The sequence below is a fragment of the Geotrypetes seraphini genome, chromosome 7 (genome assembly GCF_902459505.1).
Source record: "Geotrypetes seraphini chromosome 7, aGeoSer1.1, whole genome shotgun sequence".
NCBI lineage: Eukaryota > Metazoa > Chordata > Amphibia > Gymnophiona > Dermophiidae > Geotrypetes > Geotrypetes seraphini.
Genome location: NC_047090.1, coordinates 74,639,307 through 74,655,393, shown reverse-complemented (window position 1 = coordinate 74,655,393; position 16,087 = coordinate 74,639,307). Strand labels below are relative to the sequence as shown.

Genomic DNA, 16,087 nt, shown 5'->3' with positions numbered 1-16,087 from the left:
GTACTGTATATTCATATTTACAAGCGCAATTTTGAGTGCCATAGAATTAGGCAATGTGTATATTTCCATACAGTTTAGAACATATTAAAGGGGGAAGGGATTGGAACTTATATACCGCCATTTTGTAGTTTTACAACCACATTCAAAGCAGTTTATATACAGGTACTTCAAGCATTTTCCCTATCTGTCCTGGTAGGCTCACAATCTATCTAATGCACCTGGGTCAGTAGAGGATTAAGTGACTTGCCCAGGGTCACAAGGAGCAGCATGGGGTTTGAACCCACAACCTCAGGGTGCTGAGGCTCTAGCTCTAAACACTACACCACACATTAGCCAAAATTGCATTACGAGGGGGGTGCTAAAAATTTCTCACCTTAGAGAAGGAAAATAAATGCTGTATCGATGCCATTGTCACTCTTGGGGCCCTTTTTATTTCACTAGACAATAAGCTGCTTCAAACTTTGAGGAAAGGTTCCTTCTTTACTGAAGCTGGGTTTAACAAAGCACGGAGCGGTGGACACGGATTTAAATTCCCATTCCCTCTAGGACAAAATGAAATGCTGCAGTGTACAGCAAGCCCTAATGCTCCACATGGCTGAAATGACATTGCTTGTTTACATGACCTCCCTGTCTCCTTGCCAGGGACTGCAGCTACTCAACTTTTCTTTACCAAGAAACTGGGAGAAGAAAATGTTCTTAGAACCTCAAGGTTGAAAAAATATTATCTTGAAACATAACAGAAAATATTAACTGCTTCAACCCTTAAAGTAAATCCTATATTATTCCATAGTGAGCAAAGGGGTCTATTTATTAAAGGTTGCATTTTTCTGTCACATGCAGAGAATGGAATAAACCCCCCCCCCACTCTTTTTATAAAGCAAGCTCAAAGTGAAAGAATTCCCATGCATCTTGAAGAATGATTTACTGCTTATCTGTTAGTATTTTGCCACCTTATTAGAAAAAGTTTCAATTAGTTAAGAAAAGGCAGTTATTTTTTTTTTTTAATATAATTTTTATTGGAAAAGCAGTCAAATACACACAACCGTGGTCTGGCATACGACCACATAACAGGTATAACAACAAAGCACAACAGTAGGAAATACAGATGCTTCATAACAGAGGAGGTGTATTCATAACATCCGTCAGGACGGAACACACAATCGATGGAATGAAAAGGAAAAATCTCGCCAAAGATGAGTCTCAAAAGGCATCCCCGAAAGCACCCTCCTCAAGATAAGAAAGACTGCAAAAACATTTTTGTCATTAGGAGAAACCCCTCACCCTTCAATCACCCACCCATCCAACAGACATAACTATCCAGCACAAACAATCCACACAGTTCACAACAGCCACCTACCTAGCACTCCACAAACATACCACAATCAACCGAGCTCGAGAGTCGCCGGTCATGAAGGACGGAGGAAGCTCCAAACAAGGAGCCGCCCATAACTAAAATGGGATCAAATTTAAGGCTGGGCTCTGGGAGCTGCCGAGTCAGCCGCAACTTGAAATGCTCTCCACAGGGAAACATATACCACCCTTTCACTTCCAGTAGATGCCGCATGGGATTGAAGCTCAAAAGCAGCTAGCTCCCGCATGTGGTGAAGCCATTGAGTGAAGGATGCGGACTCAGGCCCCACCCAATGTAAAAGCAACAGCTTCTTCACCATTAAGAGTGCAGTGTACAAAAACTTCTGATACGGTTTGGTAAAGCCTGCGGTGGATACTTCCCCCACGTCACCCAGCAATAAGAGGCCATAAGACCGGGGTATGGTCCGGCCAAGGAGGCCCTCAAGAAAAGGGAGAACCTGGAGCCATAGAGCCGTATGGGGGCACTCCAAAAACATGTGCATTAGGGTGCCCCTCGCTCTCCGACAATGAGAGCAAATGTCATCATCCCATAGACCCATGGCATGTCCCCGAGCCCTAGAGATGTAAGTCCGATGTAATATCTTAAATTGCATTTCCCTAAGGTCCATTGATCCCGTGAATTGAGTAAGGTTAGTAAAAAATTCCAGAAATTGGGTTTCGTTGAAATCAAGAGCTAAATCTCGAGACCACTGGGCCACAATCCTAGGCAGATAAGAGGGGGGAAGCGCATTTTTGAGTAGCCTATACCAAGTGGATAAGGTATTCGCTGAAAAGGTAAGAGTGCCAAGTAAGAGTCCAATTTCCCCAGTGCCCAGGTCTCTCCCCACTGTCAATTAAGGGAAAAATAGTAATGTCTGGCTTGCAAATAGGCCCAGAAATGTGAAGCCGGGAGATCCCATCGGGCCTGGAGGTTGGAAAACGTGGGGAAAGTCCCCGATGTCTCATCAGAGAGATGTCGCAAGCTGACACAGCCCCGGGAGTCCCACAATTGAAACCCCGTGGTACCCATCCCCGGGAGGAAGTCTACATTACCCACCAGGGGCAAGAAAGGGGAAGCCTGTGGAGCCCACCCTGCTCCTTCCGCCACCACCACCACGCCCGGCGTAGCGGTTTCAGGAGAGGAAATCGGGAATCCACCCCTGGAAAAGACCGGGGGGACAAATGCAATAAAGATACAAAGGAATGAGGAGCGCACCACGCCTGGATCCATCCCGATGGTGAATACCTATAGTGGCCAGAGATACCCTCATGGACAAAGCGCATCAGGGAAGCAACTTTGTACCTGCGAATATCAGGAAGATTTAGGCCTCCTTGCCCAGAGTCTAGGGATAAAGTAGCAAAACTGATGCGAGCCCGTTGTTTGCGCCACAGGAACGAAAGAAGAATAGACCGAAAGATTTGGACATCCTTATTCAGGATCCAAAGCGGAATCATTTGAAGCGGATATAAAAGCTTCGGCAGGAGTACCATTTTGAATAACGCCGCGCGGCCCCATAGGGAGAGGGGTAAATCCTTCCACTTCTCGCATAGAGCAAGGATAGCCTCAATATGATGGAGAACATTGTACTGATAAAGGAGATGAGATTGGGTGCTCAAATAAACGCCAAGGTATCGCATGGGTTTCTGAACCGGCGGAATCGGTAGAGCATCATGCCATCGCTCATGTCTATGAGAAGCCAGAGGCAAGAGTTCCGATTTGGCGCAATTAACCCTAAGTCCCGAGACTTTCCCAAAATCTTGAACAAGAGAAAGAGCCTCCAGTAAGTGTAAGGGAGCGTTTTCCAAATATAACAGAATATCGTCCGCAAATAGATTGATGCGACTCTCCTTGGCTCCAACCTTAATACCGAGAAGAGAAGGATGAGATCGAATTTTAACCGCTAAGGGTTCAATAGCCAGAAGAAAAAGTAGCGGGGACAAAGGGCACCCCTGGCGAGTACCTCGTGCAAGCGGAAAGGAGGAAGTAAGTTGTCCATTAATAAAAAGCTTAGCTTGAGGCAAAAAATAAAGACCACGCACCCAGTCCACAAACGTGCCTTCCAACCCATAGTGTCCCATAACCCAGAAGAGGTAGGACCAAGATATGCTATCAAACGCCTTCTCCATATCAAGGCCCACTATAGCCGCCTGGTTATTTCCCCCTCTGCGAGAATAAATAGCCATCAAAGCTCTCGTGAGATTCATGGAGGCATATCTGCCAGGCATGAAGCCAACCTGATCTTCATGGATAAGGAGATGGAGATAGACGTTCAGGCGTTTAGCAAGTAACGCAGCAAGCAGTTTTGCGTCTTGATTAAGTAGCGATATGGGCCTATAAGAGCCCACCTGGGACGGGTCCTTACCCGGCTTGGGTAACAAAACTACATGTGCCAGATTGTAGCAGTCCACACCTTTTCGGGAGTGCAATGAATTAAAAGCAGCCGCCAGAGGGTCGGATATAACGTCAGACAAAATCTTGTAGTATTCCGGTCCGTAACCATCCGGCCCAGGAGATTTAGTCAATTTAAGGTCTTTAATACCCAATTCCACCTCAAGACGAGTTATGGGAGCATTCAGAGCCTGAACTTGAGTCGGTTGGAGCCGTGGAAGGACGATATCACTGAAAAAGCGGTCTCTATCCGTGTCCGTCGAGGGCCGCTCAGCATACAGATCCTTGTAATACGACACAAATTGATGATCTATGTGTGCTTCAGTCGTATATATGTGACCCTGCGTGTCGGTAATAGCTGTGATGACTTGTCGCTTACGATAGGGGCGGACCAAGCGCGCCATCAGCCTCCCAGCTCTCCCCCCCCACCGATGTAAATTATAACGACGAAAATACAGATCCCTCTCCGCTCGCTTTGAGAGAATCGTATCTATCTGCTATCTAAGTGTACGTAAGCGGATACGATCAGCCTCCTGCAGGGTCCCCTGGTGGCGCCTCCGCATCTGTTGGAACTCGCCCGACAGCAACAGCAATTCCGCTTCCAATTTCTTTTTCTTCCCTGCGGCATACGCGATAACGAAACCCCGTAATACTGCCTTGGAAGCTTCCCAGAACAGCCCAGGATCTATGTCAGGAGCAGAATTGGTATTGTAGTAATCCAGCCATTTTTCCCTAAGGTATCTACGAAAACCAAGATCTTTAAAGAGGTATCCCGGGAAACGCCACGTCCGAGTCGAAGAGTCAGCTGTAATTTGAAGGGATAGCGTCACAGGGGAGTGATCGGAAAGAGGAACGTCCTCTATCTCCACAGCACAAACAATGGGCAGCAGCGCGGGAGAGATCAAGAAGTAGTCAAGACGAGTGTAAAGATTGTGAGGATTGGAGTAAAACGTGTAAGTACGCTCCGTGGGATGGAAGAGGCGCCAAATATCTAATAGTCCTAACTGCGTGGTCAAAAAGTTGACTCCTTTTCCCATGTGGTCCTTAGGGAAGCGTTTAGCTGGCGCACAATCTTGGGAATGATCCGCCGTTATGTTAAAGTCGCCCCCCATGAGGATTTGGTAACCCGGGTATTGTGCCAGCCGCGACATCAACCCCGAGAAGAAACAGTGATTATATATGTTAGGGGCATATACATTACAAAATAAGTATTGCCTTCCCCAGAGCTCTCCCAGCACTATAACATATTGGCCCTCTTTGTCCTGGATAACCTTATGCAATTGAAACGGGAGTTGTTTATGGACCAAAATGGCTACCCCCCTCTGACGAGTGTTGTAAGAAGAGTAGTACACCTCACCCACCCAATCCCTCCTAAGTTTTTCGTGTTCTACATTTGTGAGATGGGTCTCTTGTAGGAAAGCAATATCGATACGTTCCCTGCGGAACCAGGAAAGCACTTTCTTCCGTTTGACTGGGGAGTGGATCCCATCTACATTAAGGGATGAAAATTTTAGATTAATCATTGTCCACCCGGCCTGGAACGACAGAAGCAGAAAAGACAGTCAGATAGTGATAGAGGTAGGAGAGCCCCCCAGCAAGGCCCTCCCCCTGCACAACATCAAAGGGATCATGTATTGGCAAATGAAGGAAATACATAAATATCCGCGCTCTCGAGACTCCACACATACATCCCCAATCATACCCCCCCGAAACACTCCCCCCACCCCCCCACCTCCCAGCCACCCCCCCTCCAAACTGACCCACCTTCCTTCACTCTACCCATCTCAGAACCCCCTTTCCCCCAAAAAACAAAGTGCAGCATGATATCCATATAGTCAGCACAAAAACAACAAAAACAAACAAACACGCTCTTCAAATGTGGCTACAAACAGACAGAACGCCCACCTCAGACTTCACAGCAGGCTGCAGAGGAAGAGAGTCATACCCCCTGCACAGCAAAATAGGCCCGGATCCCACGTAAGGGGCTCAACGGGTACAGGTGGCAGGCAAATGGCCATGGGGTGTGTGAGTCCAGGAGCCACAGTCCAGAGGCCGCCAGCGTCCATCGCTCTGCAGGCTCCGGCCAAAGGATACCATCCCTGCCCCGGCAGCAGGGAGAGAGCCCGCTACCTCCCTGGTGGGCAAAACGATATGTCAATCAGGCCAGCACCAACTGCAGATCCCTCAAGGAGCCGGCAGTCCCTCCAGGTATGAGCGAAGCGCTGCTGGAGTATCCATCATGACCACGCCGGTGTTGGTTTGAATGCGCACCTTAGCAGGATATTGAAGGGTGAATTTAATCCCTCTGGCATGAAGCTGCGTGCAGTAGGGCGCCAAAGCCCTTCGTTTCTCCGAGAGCCTGATGATAAAGTCCTGAAAGAGCAGAAGCTTGGTGCCGTTGCAATCCAGGGAGCGGGCTTGTTTGTATGCCTCCAAGATGCGGGCCTTAATCGCATAGTTGAGAAATCGGGCTATAACAGGACGTGGTCTGGCTCCCTTAGCACGTGGCGCTCCTATGCGGTGTACCCGTTCCACATGCACCGGGCCCAGGGAAGCTGTGAGTCCCAGGGCTTGAGGCAACCACGTGGCCACCAGGTCTCCTAGCTCAGTGTCCCGGACCGACTCTGGCACCCCTATGAGCCGTAAGTTATTTCGACGGCTGCGGTTTTCAGCCTCCTCAGCCCGATCATCCAGCTGCTGGAGTTTAGCTTCCAGGGCCGCCAACCGCCCATCCGCTGTGTCTGCCCGATCTTCCTGTACCGAGATTCGCTCCTCAGCCTGCTGGAGGCGTGCAGCGTGACCTGCAATGCTGTCTTTTACTTCTTCCAGCACAGCATGCAGTTTAGATAGCTTTTCATCCAGCAGTTTAGAAAGATGGCAGACTGAGACTTGCATGTCTGCCTCGTGCTGGGACGCTGCTGCCGAGATCGGGCTGGGAGTCGCCATTTTTTCGGGCTTAACTTATCGCTCTTTACCAGGCCTCGGGGTCCGTATCGGCATGCCTGCCGATCGCAGCTGATCTGCGCGCCGCCGAGGCGCTCACACGGAAGCAGGAGGGAGCCCGGAGTAAACAGGAGAAATTCAGCGCGGTACGTGCCGACTAGCTGCCGGTTGTGCGGCGGTTTCTGGGGGAAGGAGCGGAGCCCGATCTACCCGCGTCCGTTCAGTGCGCTAGCGTCCAAGAAAAGGCAGTTAAAAAGCTTGTTTGTATTTTATCCCTGGTGCACCATTCTTTTATCGACCTGATGAAGAAAGAATAATTCTCATGAAGTTTTTCAGATATAGGGATTTTTTTTTTTTTTTTACAAAGGTGCATGAAAAAGTGGCCTTAGTGCAAGTCTTTCCTATGGGCTAAGACGATTTGTTTCTGCATCCAGAAAATGGCCGCTTTCCAATTCCTGGCATTAGTGGCCTTACGTGGTTACTGAAAAAGAATAAGGTGTGAGCCCTTATGGCCACCTATTTTGTAAGGCGTAAGGGCTTTCATACTAACGAGTTAGTGCATCGGCTATGCCAACATTCTAGCTAAATGGTATAGAAACATAAATTCTCCGGGTCTAGACACGCACACCTTCCAGGAAAAAAAATTGATTTTTTTTTTTTTTTTTTTTAGCATATACAAGTTTTTCGTAGTTTGTGTGCACAGATTGCAAAATTACTGCGAGACACATCAGCATGATCCATGGTAAGCCCTTTCAAGCTATGGTAAGTGACAGCGCTTACTCCAGCTTGGTGAAAGGACCCTATACTAAGTTAGTCCAATAATTAAATATCGCTAGGGCTTCTGATTTAGGGGGAAATTCATCGACAGGGGCTACTGCATTAGCGCACTCTAAACGCTAAAGATGCCCATAGGCATTTAATGCGTGCTAATCATTAGCATACCCTTCCCAGCACCCAGTAGCTCGGGAGATACTATCGAGCTACTAATGACCAGACAAAAACATGGGCGGGGAAAAAAGCTGCCCTTGAGGACCCTGAAAGGAGCTGAGTCCTCCAAGGTCCTGGCTTTATAACGTCATCCAGCACTCTCATACCCAATCCCCTTACAGCCTTTCGGCGTGAACATCCCCTGCTCTCACTTCCTAACCTAACGCTCTCCAGAAACACTCCCCCTCCTCCCAACTTGTCTCAACAGGTGACACACGGGCCTTCCAGCCCCGTGTTACCTACACCCAGTGGCGTACCTAGGGTATGTGGCACCCGGGGCCCATCATTTTTTGACACCCCCCCCCCCCCCCTCATGGAAAAATTTTTTTTTTTTTTTTTTTTTTTTGCAATAACCATGAAATGGAATAAATGGTCAGAATAGAAACAGGCAGTGAAAATTTTCTTTTATTGAACCTCATTTATGTAACCATTATTCCAAACATAACATAACATAAATTATGTCTGAATTGTCATGACATCAGAAGTACATACGGAGTAGTTGCAGGTGATGCTTGGGACAGTTCTGATTATGTTAGTTTGGTTTTATGTGTTTTTTGAATAGAAGGGTTTTTATTTCTTTTTTTAAGGTTTTGTAGTTTGTGGTCGAGGTCAATAGGTTGTAGAGTTGGGGGTCAAGTGTTGCAGCTCGAATGGCTAGGAGGTTGTCGAACAGTTTTTTTCTTTTGACGTTTTTGGTTGGAGGGTGTGTGAATGGTGCGTGAGTTCTCCTATGTCTGTTTGAAGTGGATTGAATTATTTAGCTGAAGAAATTAGTTACCCCCCCCATTCCACACACATTAATTCTCTTCCATTTTTGTTCCCATTATAAAAAAACACTGATAAGTTCCCAGGAAAAAAATACATTAAAATAAGAAGTGAAAACAAAGGCCCCTACAGATGAGAACATAACATAAGAATAGCCTAACTGGGTCACACCAATGGTCCATCATGCCCAGTAGCTCATTCTCATGGTAGCCAATAGTGCTGCCCGATTCAGAGAAAAATATTTCATTCGATTCACCCTGTTGAATCGATTTTTCGATTAGATTCACTGTTAATGACACCGCTTTTTAAGTTTAAACAAAGTATAACAATAAATTTCACAACAACAATAAATTTCACAAAGTACTTAAAAAAAAAAAAATCACATTTTTCCATTAAAGCAGTTCTGGAGACATTTGCTTGAACAGTCTTTTTTCCCAGTCCATAAGCAAGCAATATGAAAAAGATTTCCTTAATTATCTACTCAAACATTTTTGCTATTTACTTTCATTGTACCTAGACTATTATTCAGTAGAAAAAATTTAGTTTGTTCAATCAAGCAGAACATTCACTCATAGAAGTCCAATGTCCACACAGGATTTGATTGAACAAACCATATTTTTTCTACTGAATAATAGTTTAGGTATACTGAATAGCAAAAATGTTAAAGCCACACAGAAAAGCAGTAAAAGTCAATAGGTTCTCCAAGTGGGAACAACCTGATGTCTCAGCACTTGAGGAAAAGACCACGTAATAATGTTTATAAGATAAATCATATAAATGATTATACTGAAGCAGGGTGTCCTCAGCGTGAGAGGTAAGCGAGAGGAGAGAATTCTCCAGTGCTTTACACAATAAGGCTCCTCTGCCTGCAGTGCACACCATCATAGGACACCTCAGGTGTGCTCAAATTAATCAATGTGATAAATTAAACAGTGATAAACAATTGGTCAATCACAAGAGTGCAAGATCAAACAGGTTGTTCCCACTCAGAGAACCTATTGACTTTACTGCTTTTCTGTGTGAGTAGATAATTAAGCAAATTTCTGATAGCCTACAGAACTGATTCTCACCTTCCATCCCCAGCCCCCAAGACTTACCAGACCCCCCCTGCCGATGCATTTACTTACTGCCTGAACTGGATATTAAATCGTGGGGAAGAGAGGAGAAATGCGGGGAAAGAGCCAGCCAAAACTAGTATTTGTTGCTACTGAGTGCACCAATCCAGGGCAAGCAGACGCTTCCCCCATGTCTTAATAACAGACAATGGACTTTTCCTCCAGGAATTTGTCCAAACCTTTCTTAAAACCAGCTACGCTATCTACTTTTAACATAACTTCTGGCCACTTCATTTTTAAGCTTAGATCTTTCCTTCCAAACAGAGACCTTGCTAGATGTCAAATACAGCACAAGGTAACTTCACATGGACTTAACTGTGCAGGAAATGAATCTCCTCATACACCCACCATATAGTGCAAAAATGTGCAAAGGTCTGTTTTTTTCTTTCGATCACTACATAGCCTAATGCCACACAAGCAGCGCTGTTACAAACATATTCTGAAGGTCAATGCTAAGGTTGACAAAGTTTCCTTCCTTGGACCAGAAGGAGATACTGACAAACCACTGGAAGAGATTCTAAAACAACTACCCAGAAATAACACCCAAAGACCCACTCAGTGTGTGAACCAGTTGAGTGGAGTGGACTAACTGGGGGTGGAAATGGGCCCAGAGTTTGCTCAGCAGAATTTCCCAGACTACCTCTTCCTCTCAACACACTGACATGCTACCACCACCACCAACACTAGGAACACCTCACCGAGTATGCCAGCAATGCTTATAAACTTTATAAAACACATTATTATATTTTCTTATAAAGCATATATTTTAACTGAACTCAGCCTTGCCATTCACAAAAATAGAAAAGTTCCCATTTCAAGCTGTCTCATGTACACTTTTCAAATCTAACATATTGTAATCACAAAACAGAAAATAAAATTATTTTTTCTACCTTTTGTTCTCTGATCAATATTCAAATCTTGTTGGTCCCAGGCTCTTGTTGTCTTGCTTGCCAGGGTCTCCTTTCTCCGTGCTAACCATCCGTCTGCCATCTCTGTTCTCCCCTTCCGTTTCCCTTCCCTCTCCCGGAGATCTGGCATCTTTCCTTTTTTTTGTCTCCATCCACAGATTCACCTTTTCTCAACTCCCCACCACCCCAGGATCCACCATCTCTCCCTTTCTGTTCCCAACTATCCTCCTATCCAGTATCTCTATCCCCCCTCCACACCATCCCCTGTTTCCAAGTTCTCTCCCTTTCTGTTCCTTCCCTCCCTAAATCCCATTATGCACCATCTCTCTCCCACTCCTCTGTTTTTAGACCCATTATTTCTAACCCCCAAAGTCTGGCATATGCACGTATCTTTGAACCCCCCCTTCCCTCTCTCCCTCTGTGTACTTTTACACCAGGACCCCCCTCCCCCGAAGGTCTGTCCCCCCTCAGAAGGGCTACACCCCACCCCTGAAGACCTGCACCCCCCGAAGGACTTTACCTCCCACCCGAAGGTCTGTCCCCCTCTGAAGGCCTAAACCCCACCCCTGAAGGCCTGCACCCTCCCCGAAGGATTGTACCCCCCCCCCGAAGGTCTGTCCCCCCCTGAAGGCCTGCACCCATCCCGAAGGCCTGCACCCACCCCGAATGCCTGCACCCACCCCGAAGGCCTGCACCCACCCCGAAGGCCTGCACCCCCGAAGGCCTGTCCCCCCCCTTGAAGGCCTGACCCCCCCTTGAAGGCCTGCCTGCTTGTCCCCCCTTGAAGGCCTATCCCCCCTTAAAGGTCTGCCTGTCCCACCCCCTTGTAGGCCTGTCCCCCCTTAAAGGTCTGCCTGTCCCCCCCCCTTGTAGGCCTGTCCCCCCCTTGAAGGCCTGACCCCCCCTTGAAGGCCTGCCTGCTTGTCCCCCCTTGAAGGCCTGTCCCCCCCCTTGAAGGTTGGCACCCCCCCAAAGGCCTGCACCCCCTTGAAGGCCTGTCCCACCCCCTTGTAGGCCTGTCCCCCCCTTGAAGGCCTGCCTGCTTGTCCCCCCTTGAAGGCCTGTCCCCCCCCTTGAAGGCCTGCACCCCCCCTTGAAGGTTGGCACCCCCCCAAAGGCCTGCACCCCCTTGAAGGCCTGTCCCACCCCCTTGTAGGCCTGTCCCCCCCTTGAAGGCCTGCCTGCCTGTCCCCCCCTTGAAGGCCTGCACCCCCTTGAAGGTCTGCACCCCCCCCGAAGGCCTGCACCCCCCCGAAGGCCTGTCCCCCCACTTGAAGGCCTGCCTGCCTGTCCCCCCCTTGAAGGCCTGCACCCCCCCCCTTGTAGGCCTGCACCCCCTTGAAGGCCTGCACCCCCCCCTTGTAGGCCTGTCCCCCCCTTGAAGGCCTGCCTGCCTGTCCCCCCCTTGAAGGCCTGCACCCCCTTGAAGGTCTGCACCCCCCCCGAAGACCTGCACCCCCCCTTGAAGGCCTGCCTGCCTGCCTGTCACCCCCCTCCCCCTTGAAAGTCTGCCTGCCCGCCCGCCCCACCCTGAAGGCCTGATGCCCCGACCCACCCCGAAGGACCATTCGCCCCCCTGGCCTCCCCGCACTACCTATGAAGCAGCCGCAGCAGGATCGCGACGTCAGCTATCTTTGCGCTGCTTAGGAGCTGCTTCCTGCGCCGCGGTCCCGCCCCCTCCTCTGACGTCAGAGGAGGGACGGGACCGCGGCGCAGGAAGCAGCGCCCAAGCAGCTGAGGGATTGCTGACGTCGCGATCCTGCTGCGGGCTGCTTCATAGGTGTGCTGGAAGGTCAGTGGGGCGAGCGGTCCTTCGGGCGTGGGGGGGGACTGAGCGGCAAGGCCGGGAACACCCCCTCAGGGCTGGTACCCGGGGCGGCCCGCCCCCCCCCGCCTCCCCCCTAGGTACGCCACTGCCTACACCCATCGAGACAAGCTCTCGGGCTACACTTTAAAGAAATGACAACTTTGCATGAGGTAAAACTCGTGGTTTATAAATCTTTCCTTAATTGCTTCTGATAATTTCAGCTATACACAGCTGAAAGCAGTGCAACACGCAAAAAGATGCAGGAAAGCGCTTACGTGAGGTTACAGCAGTGAGGCGGACAACGTTCCAGAACAATGGTAACATTGTACCTGGCGGGCCGTGAGTTTGAGACCACCGAGTCAAACAGTGAAGGCCTCAGCATCAACCGGTATTTCCTTTTGAAGACTTTTGATTGGCAGTAGTTTTTTTAGTGTTTTAGAACAGTACATATGGATGTGGTGAGGAGGAGGTACTCACAATATGTTTAAAAACAGAAGTCGTTGTCAACAGTTTTGCATTAAATAAAGATCAGCTGCAATTTACATTTATAGTGTCTTGAAACCAGTAATGTGAACTCCCTGTATTTAGTGCCATTTTATTTTTTCCAACCCAACAGATGTTGGAAGGAATTATACAAATGGTGTCTCGCTGTCTGGAAAGAAAAATTACTCTCCAAAAATTTAATGAAATGGGATGAAACTTGACATAAGAGGGGGAAGACAGTAAAAAAATATATATATATAAGAGCTCAAAAATGGGCCAGCTTAGAATGGAGGATCCTGCAAAATAAGCCCCCTCCCCCCCAAAAAAAATGGTCCAACTCATACCTATGGGAGAAGGAATGTCAGCTTCAATAGCACAGAAATAGACACATAGAGAAACATAATAGTTATAGAATTTCTCTTTTCAAACTGCTTTTCCATGTACTTTACCTCTAAAACTGATAGTGCCCTGCCAACTGCCACAACCCCCAAATCTACCCCTTGCAATTGCTTCAACACCTCACATACTGCTTCCCCCTCTGAAAACTACCCCTACAACTTTCCCACCACCCTGCAAATTGTTTCTTCTCCCCAAACTATCCCAACTGCCTAACCACCCTGAAAATGGCCCCCAAACTACCCTTTATAACTGTCTCACTGCCCCACAAACTGCTCCTACCCAACAAAAACTACCTTCCACCACTGCGCCAACACAATAAAAACACCCAGAGGGATTAAAAAGAATTCCATGAGCCATGCTCTGCATGCTATCCCTGCTTCTACTTATTAAACCTTCACATATATTCAAAACAACGACAAAAATATTGAGAGAGAGGGAAGGGAGGGGGGGGGGGAATCATTTGAACCTATGTAAATAAGATCTTACTTAAAAAAAAAAGTTCAATTTGTTAGAAACTTTGGCTGCACTTTTGAGAGATCTGTGGCAACCAGCACTGTTCTGCATGTCACAACAGAACACCAGCTGGAAAAACAGTTCATATACCTTAGGCTGAATCAACAATCAAAGCTCTAGTATTTCAGTCACTACTCATCAACAGAGAATGAAGGAGAAAGAGGCATAGGCTGGGAAGAGTGTTCAATCAGACTGTGTGTTGTCATAGTAGAGGTGAATGACCATTATAATACAACATAACATACAATGCTGCTCCTTGTGACCCTGGGCAAATCACTTATCCCCCATTGCCCCAGGTACATTAGAGTGCGAGTCTACCAGGATAGATAAGGAAAAATGCTTGAGTACCTGAATGTAAACCACTTAGGCTATAAGTGGTATAAAAATACTAAAAATAAATAAATACCTTGTGGTTCAATGTGGGGTACAAAAGAATAAAACTGAACAACAGTGAATTACATTTAGATCAATTACAGCAAGCATGTCAAACTCGCGACCCACAGCAAGCATCTTTGCGGCCCAGCCAATGCAATCCAATAAGTCATAACTAGAGTCGCAAAATTTCTCCCGCAATCCATCGGCGCCGAGCAGTCGCCTATCTAAGCCAGTCGAAAACAATAATACAACGTACAAGTATAACCAGTTGCTTATTCTTATTAAGTACTACGATGAGGACGCCTTTGGTACCCGAGACAAGTTCGCACCTCTAGTCATAATGTACCATTTCCCCCCACTAATCTTAGCAGTGAATTAGATGATGATAATACCTACCAAGCCATTAGTCTTGTATTGACTTGCTTGGTGCACCTAACAGGAAATATTTTACCTTCGGAGTACAATAAAAATACAAGTATAGGTTTATTTACGTGCGCTACCCAAAAAACTACCGCCTGCTCAAGAGGAGGCGGTAGCAGCTAGCACATGGGCTAAAATCACTAGCACGCCTTTGTAAAAGGAGCCCTAAGTTTCTATGAAAAATGACATTTTTGCGTTTTTGCGGCCCACGTAAACTTTAAACCTTATTTGGCCTGTGTCAGCCTTTGAGTTTGACATGCTTGAATTGCAGTAACACAGCATAATCTACAAATAATAAATAAATAAGTTTTTAAAAGTTTTCTAAAATGCATATGTCACAGACTGTCTAATCAGCGGCCCAGATTCAGAATCCCAGTGAGCAGCTTGGTACGATAGATAGTTGTTGATTTATAAATCTTGCTCGTGGTTCAAATTTGGGCATGGTTCTCAGATCCATGTGAAAACTAATTAGCTAATGAGCTGTTAACAATCATTGATGCTAATTGGCACTAATTAGGATTTGCATGCATATGTCTGCGCTCTCTTCTATAACACTGCATGCCTCAATTGTCTTACATAAAACTCAGAAGGGGGTGTGGCCATGGGAGGAGCATGGGCTGGTCAGGGGCATCCCAAAATTTAGATGCAATGTAATAGAAGATTGGGAAGGATTATGCACCCAAATTGCGTACTAGGATTTACACCAGGTTTCTACAGGTATAAGTTCTCACACCCAAAGTTGCATGCAGGAATCTGAGCTAAGTGCTATTTTATTAAGGGCTCAGCCTGGAATGCCCTTTATAAGCAGTGTCTCACAATCTTTTTTTCACTGTGACACACTGAGCATGTGCAGACGTCGACTGATGATGTCGCACACATATGCATGACATCATCACATTGACATCCGCACATGCTCAGAAGCCCTTCAGATGTGGTCCTGAGCTCGGGGGCCTTCCGAAACCCGTACAAACTGCTGAGTTTTGGCAATCCGTCCATCGCTGGGGGGGGGGGAAAGAGAGGAGGTGAGGTGCTGGTGCCTGTGCCAGCAGTAACAGGTTTGTATCTCGCCATGGCATACCCAGGAATCTTGCAGTGGCACACAGATTCACTGCTTTATAGAATAGTGCTTATTGCAAATTCATCACACCTCACTTGGTTGCCTTTTACTGAATCTGGCCTATGTCTGTAGAGCATCTTCATGTGCTCAAGAAATTGGAAAATTCTACAGATGAGGACAGTGGAAAAAAAAGATGAGGATTTTCGCTAGCTTTTACAAAACCGCGGTACAGTTTTCTATTGCAGGCCAGCGAGGTAATTGCTTCAATACTCATAGAATTCCTATGAGCGTCGGAGCATTTACCTCACCGGCCTGCATTAGAAACTTCTAATGCGGCTTTATAAAAGGAGCCTAAAGTGAATAAGTGTGCATTGCACCATCAGCACGAGGGTTAAGAAAATACCAAGTGTATGAGAATGTTGCAAAAGAATTGCTTAAGAAATATGAATAAATAGGTTATAGTTCTTTCCATAATGCTTGCAAACTGTAATGTATGCAGTTTGGGAGATTTCAGTTTATTTTCAAAAGATTAAAGAGCATCTCATTCCGTGCGTCTCAGTCCCTAATAATTGCTTT

At 47.0% G+C, this 16,087-nt stretch overlaps 1 protein-coding gene across 5 annotated transcripts in view; it reads right to left on the bottom strand.

Annotated features, from left to right (window-relative positions):
* The window catches only part of RASSF8 (Ras association domain family member 8), a 251,963-nt gene that overhangs the window by 79,070 nt on the left and 156,806 nt on the right, over positions 1 to 16,087 (bottom strand). The window lies entirely within an intron of this gene.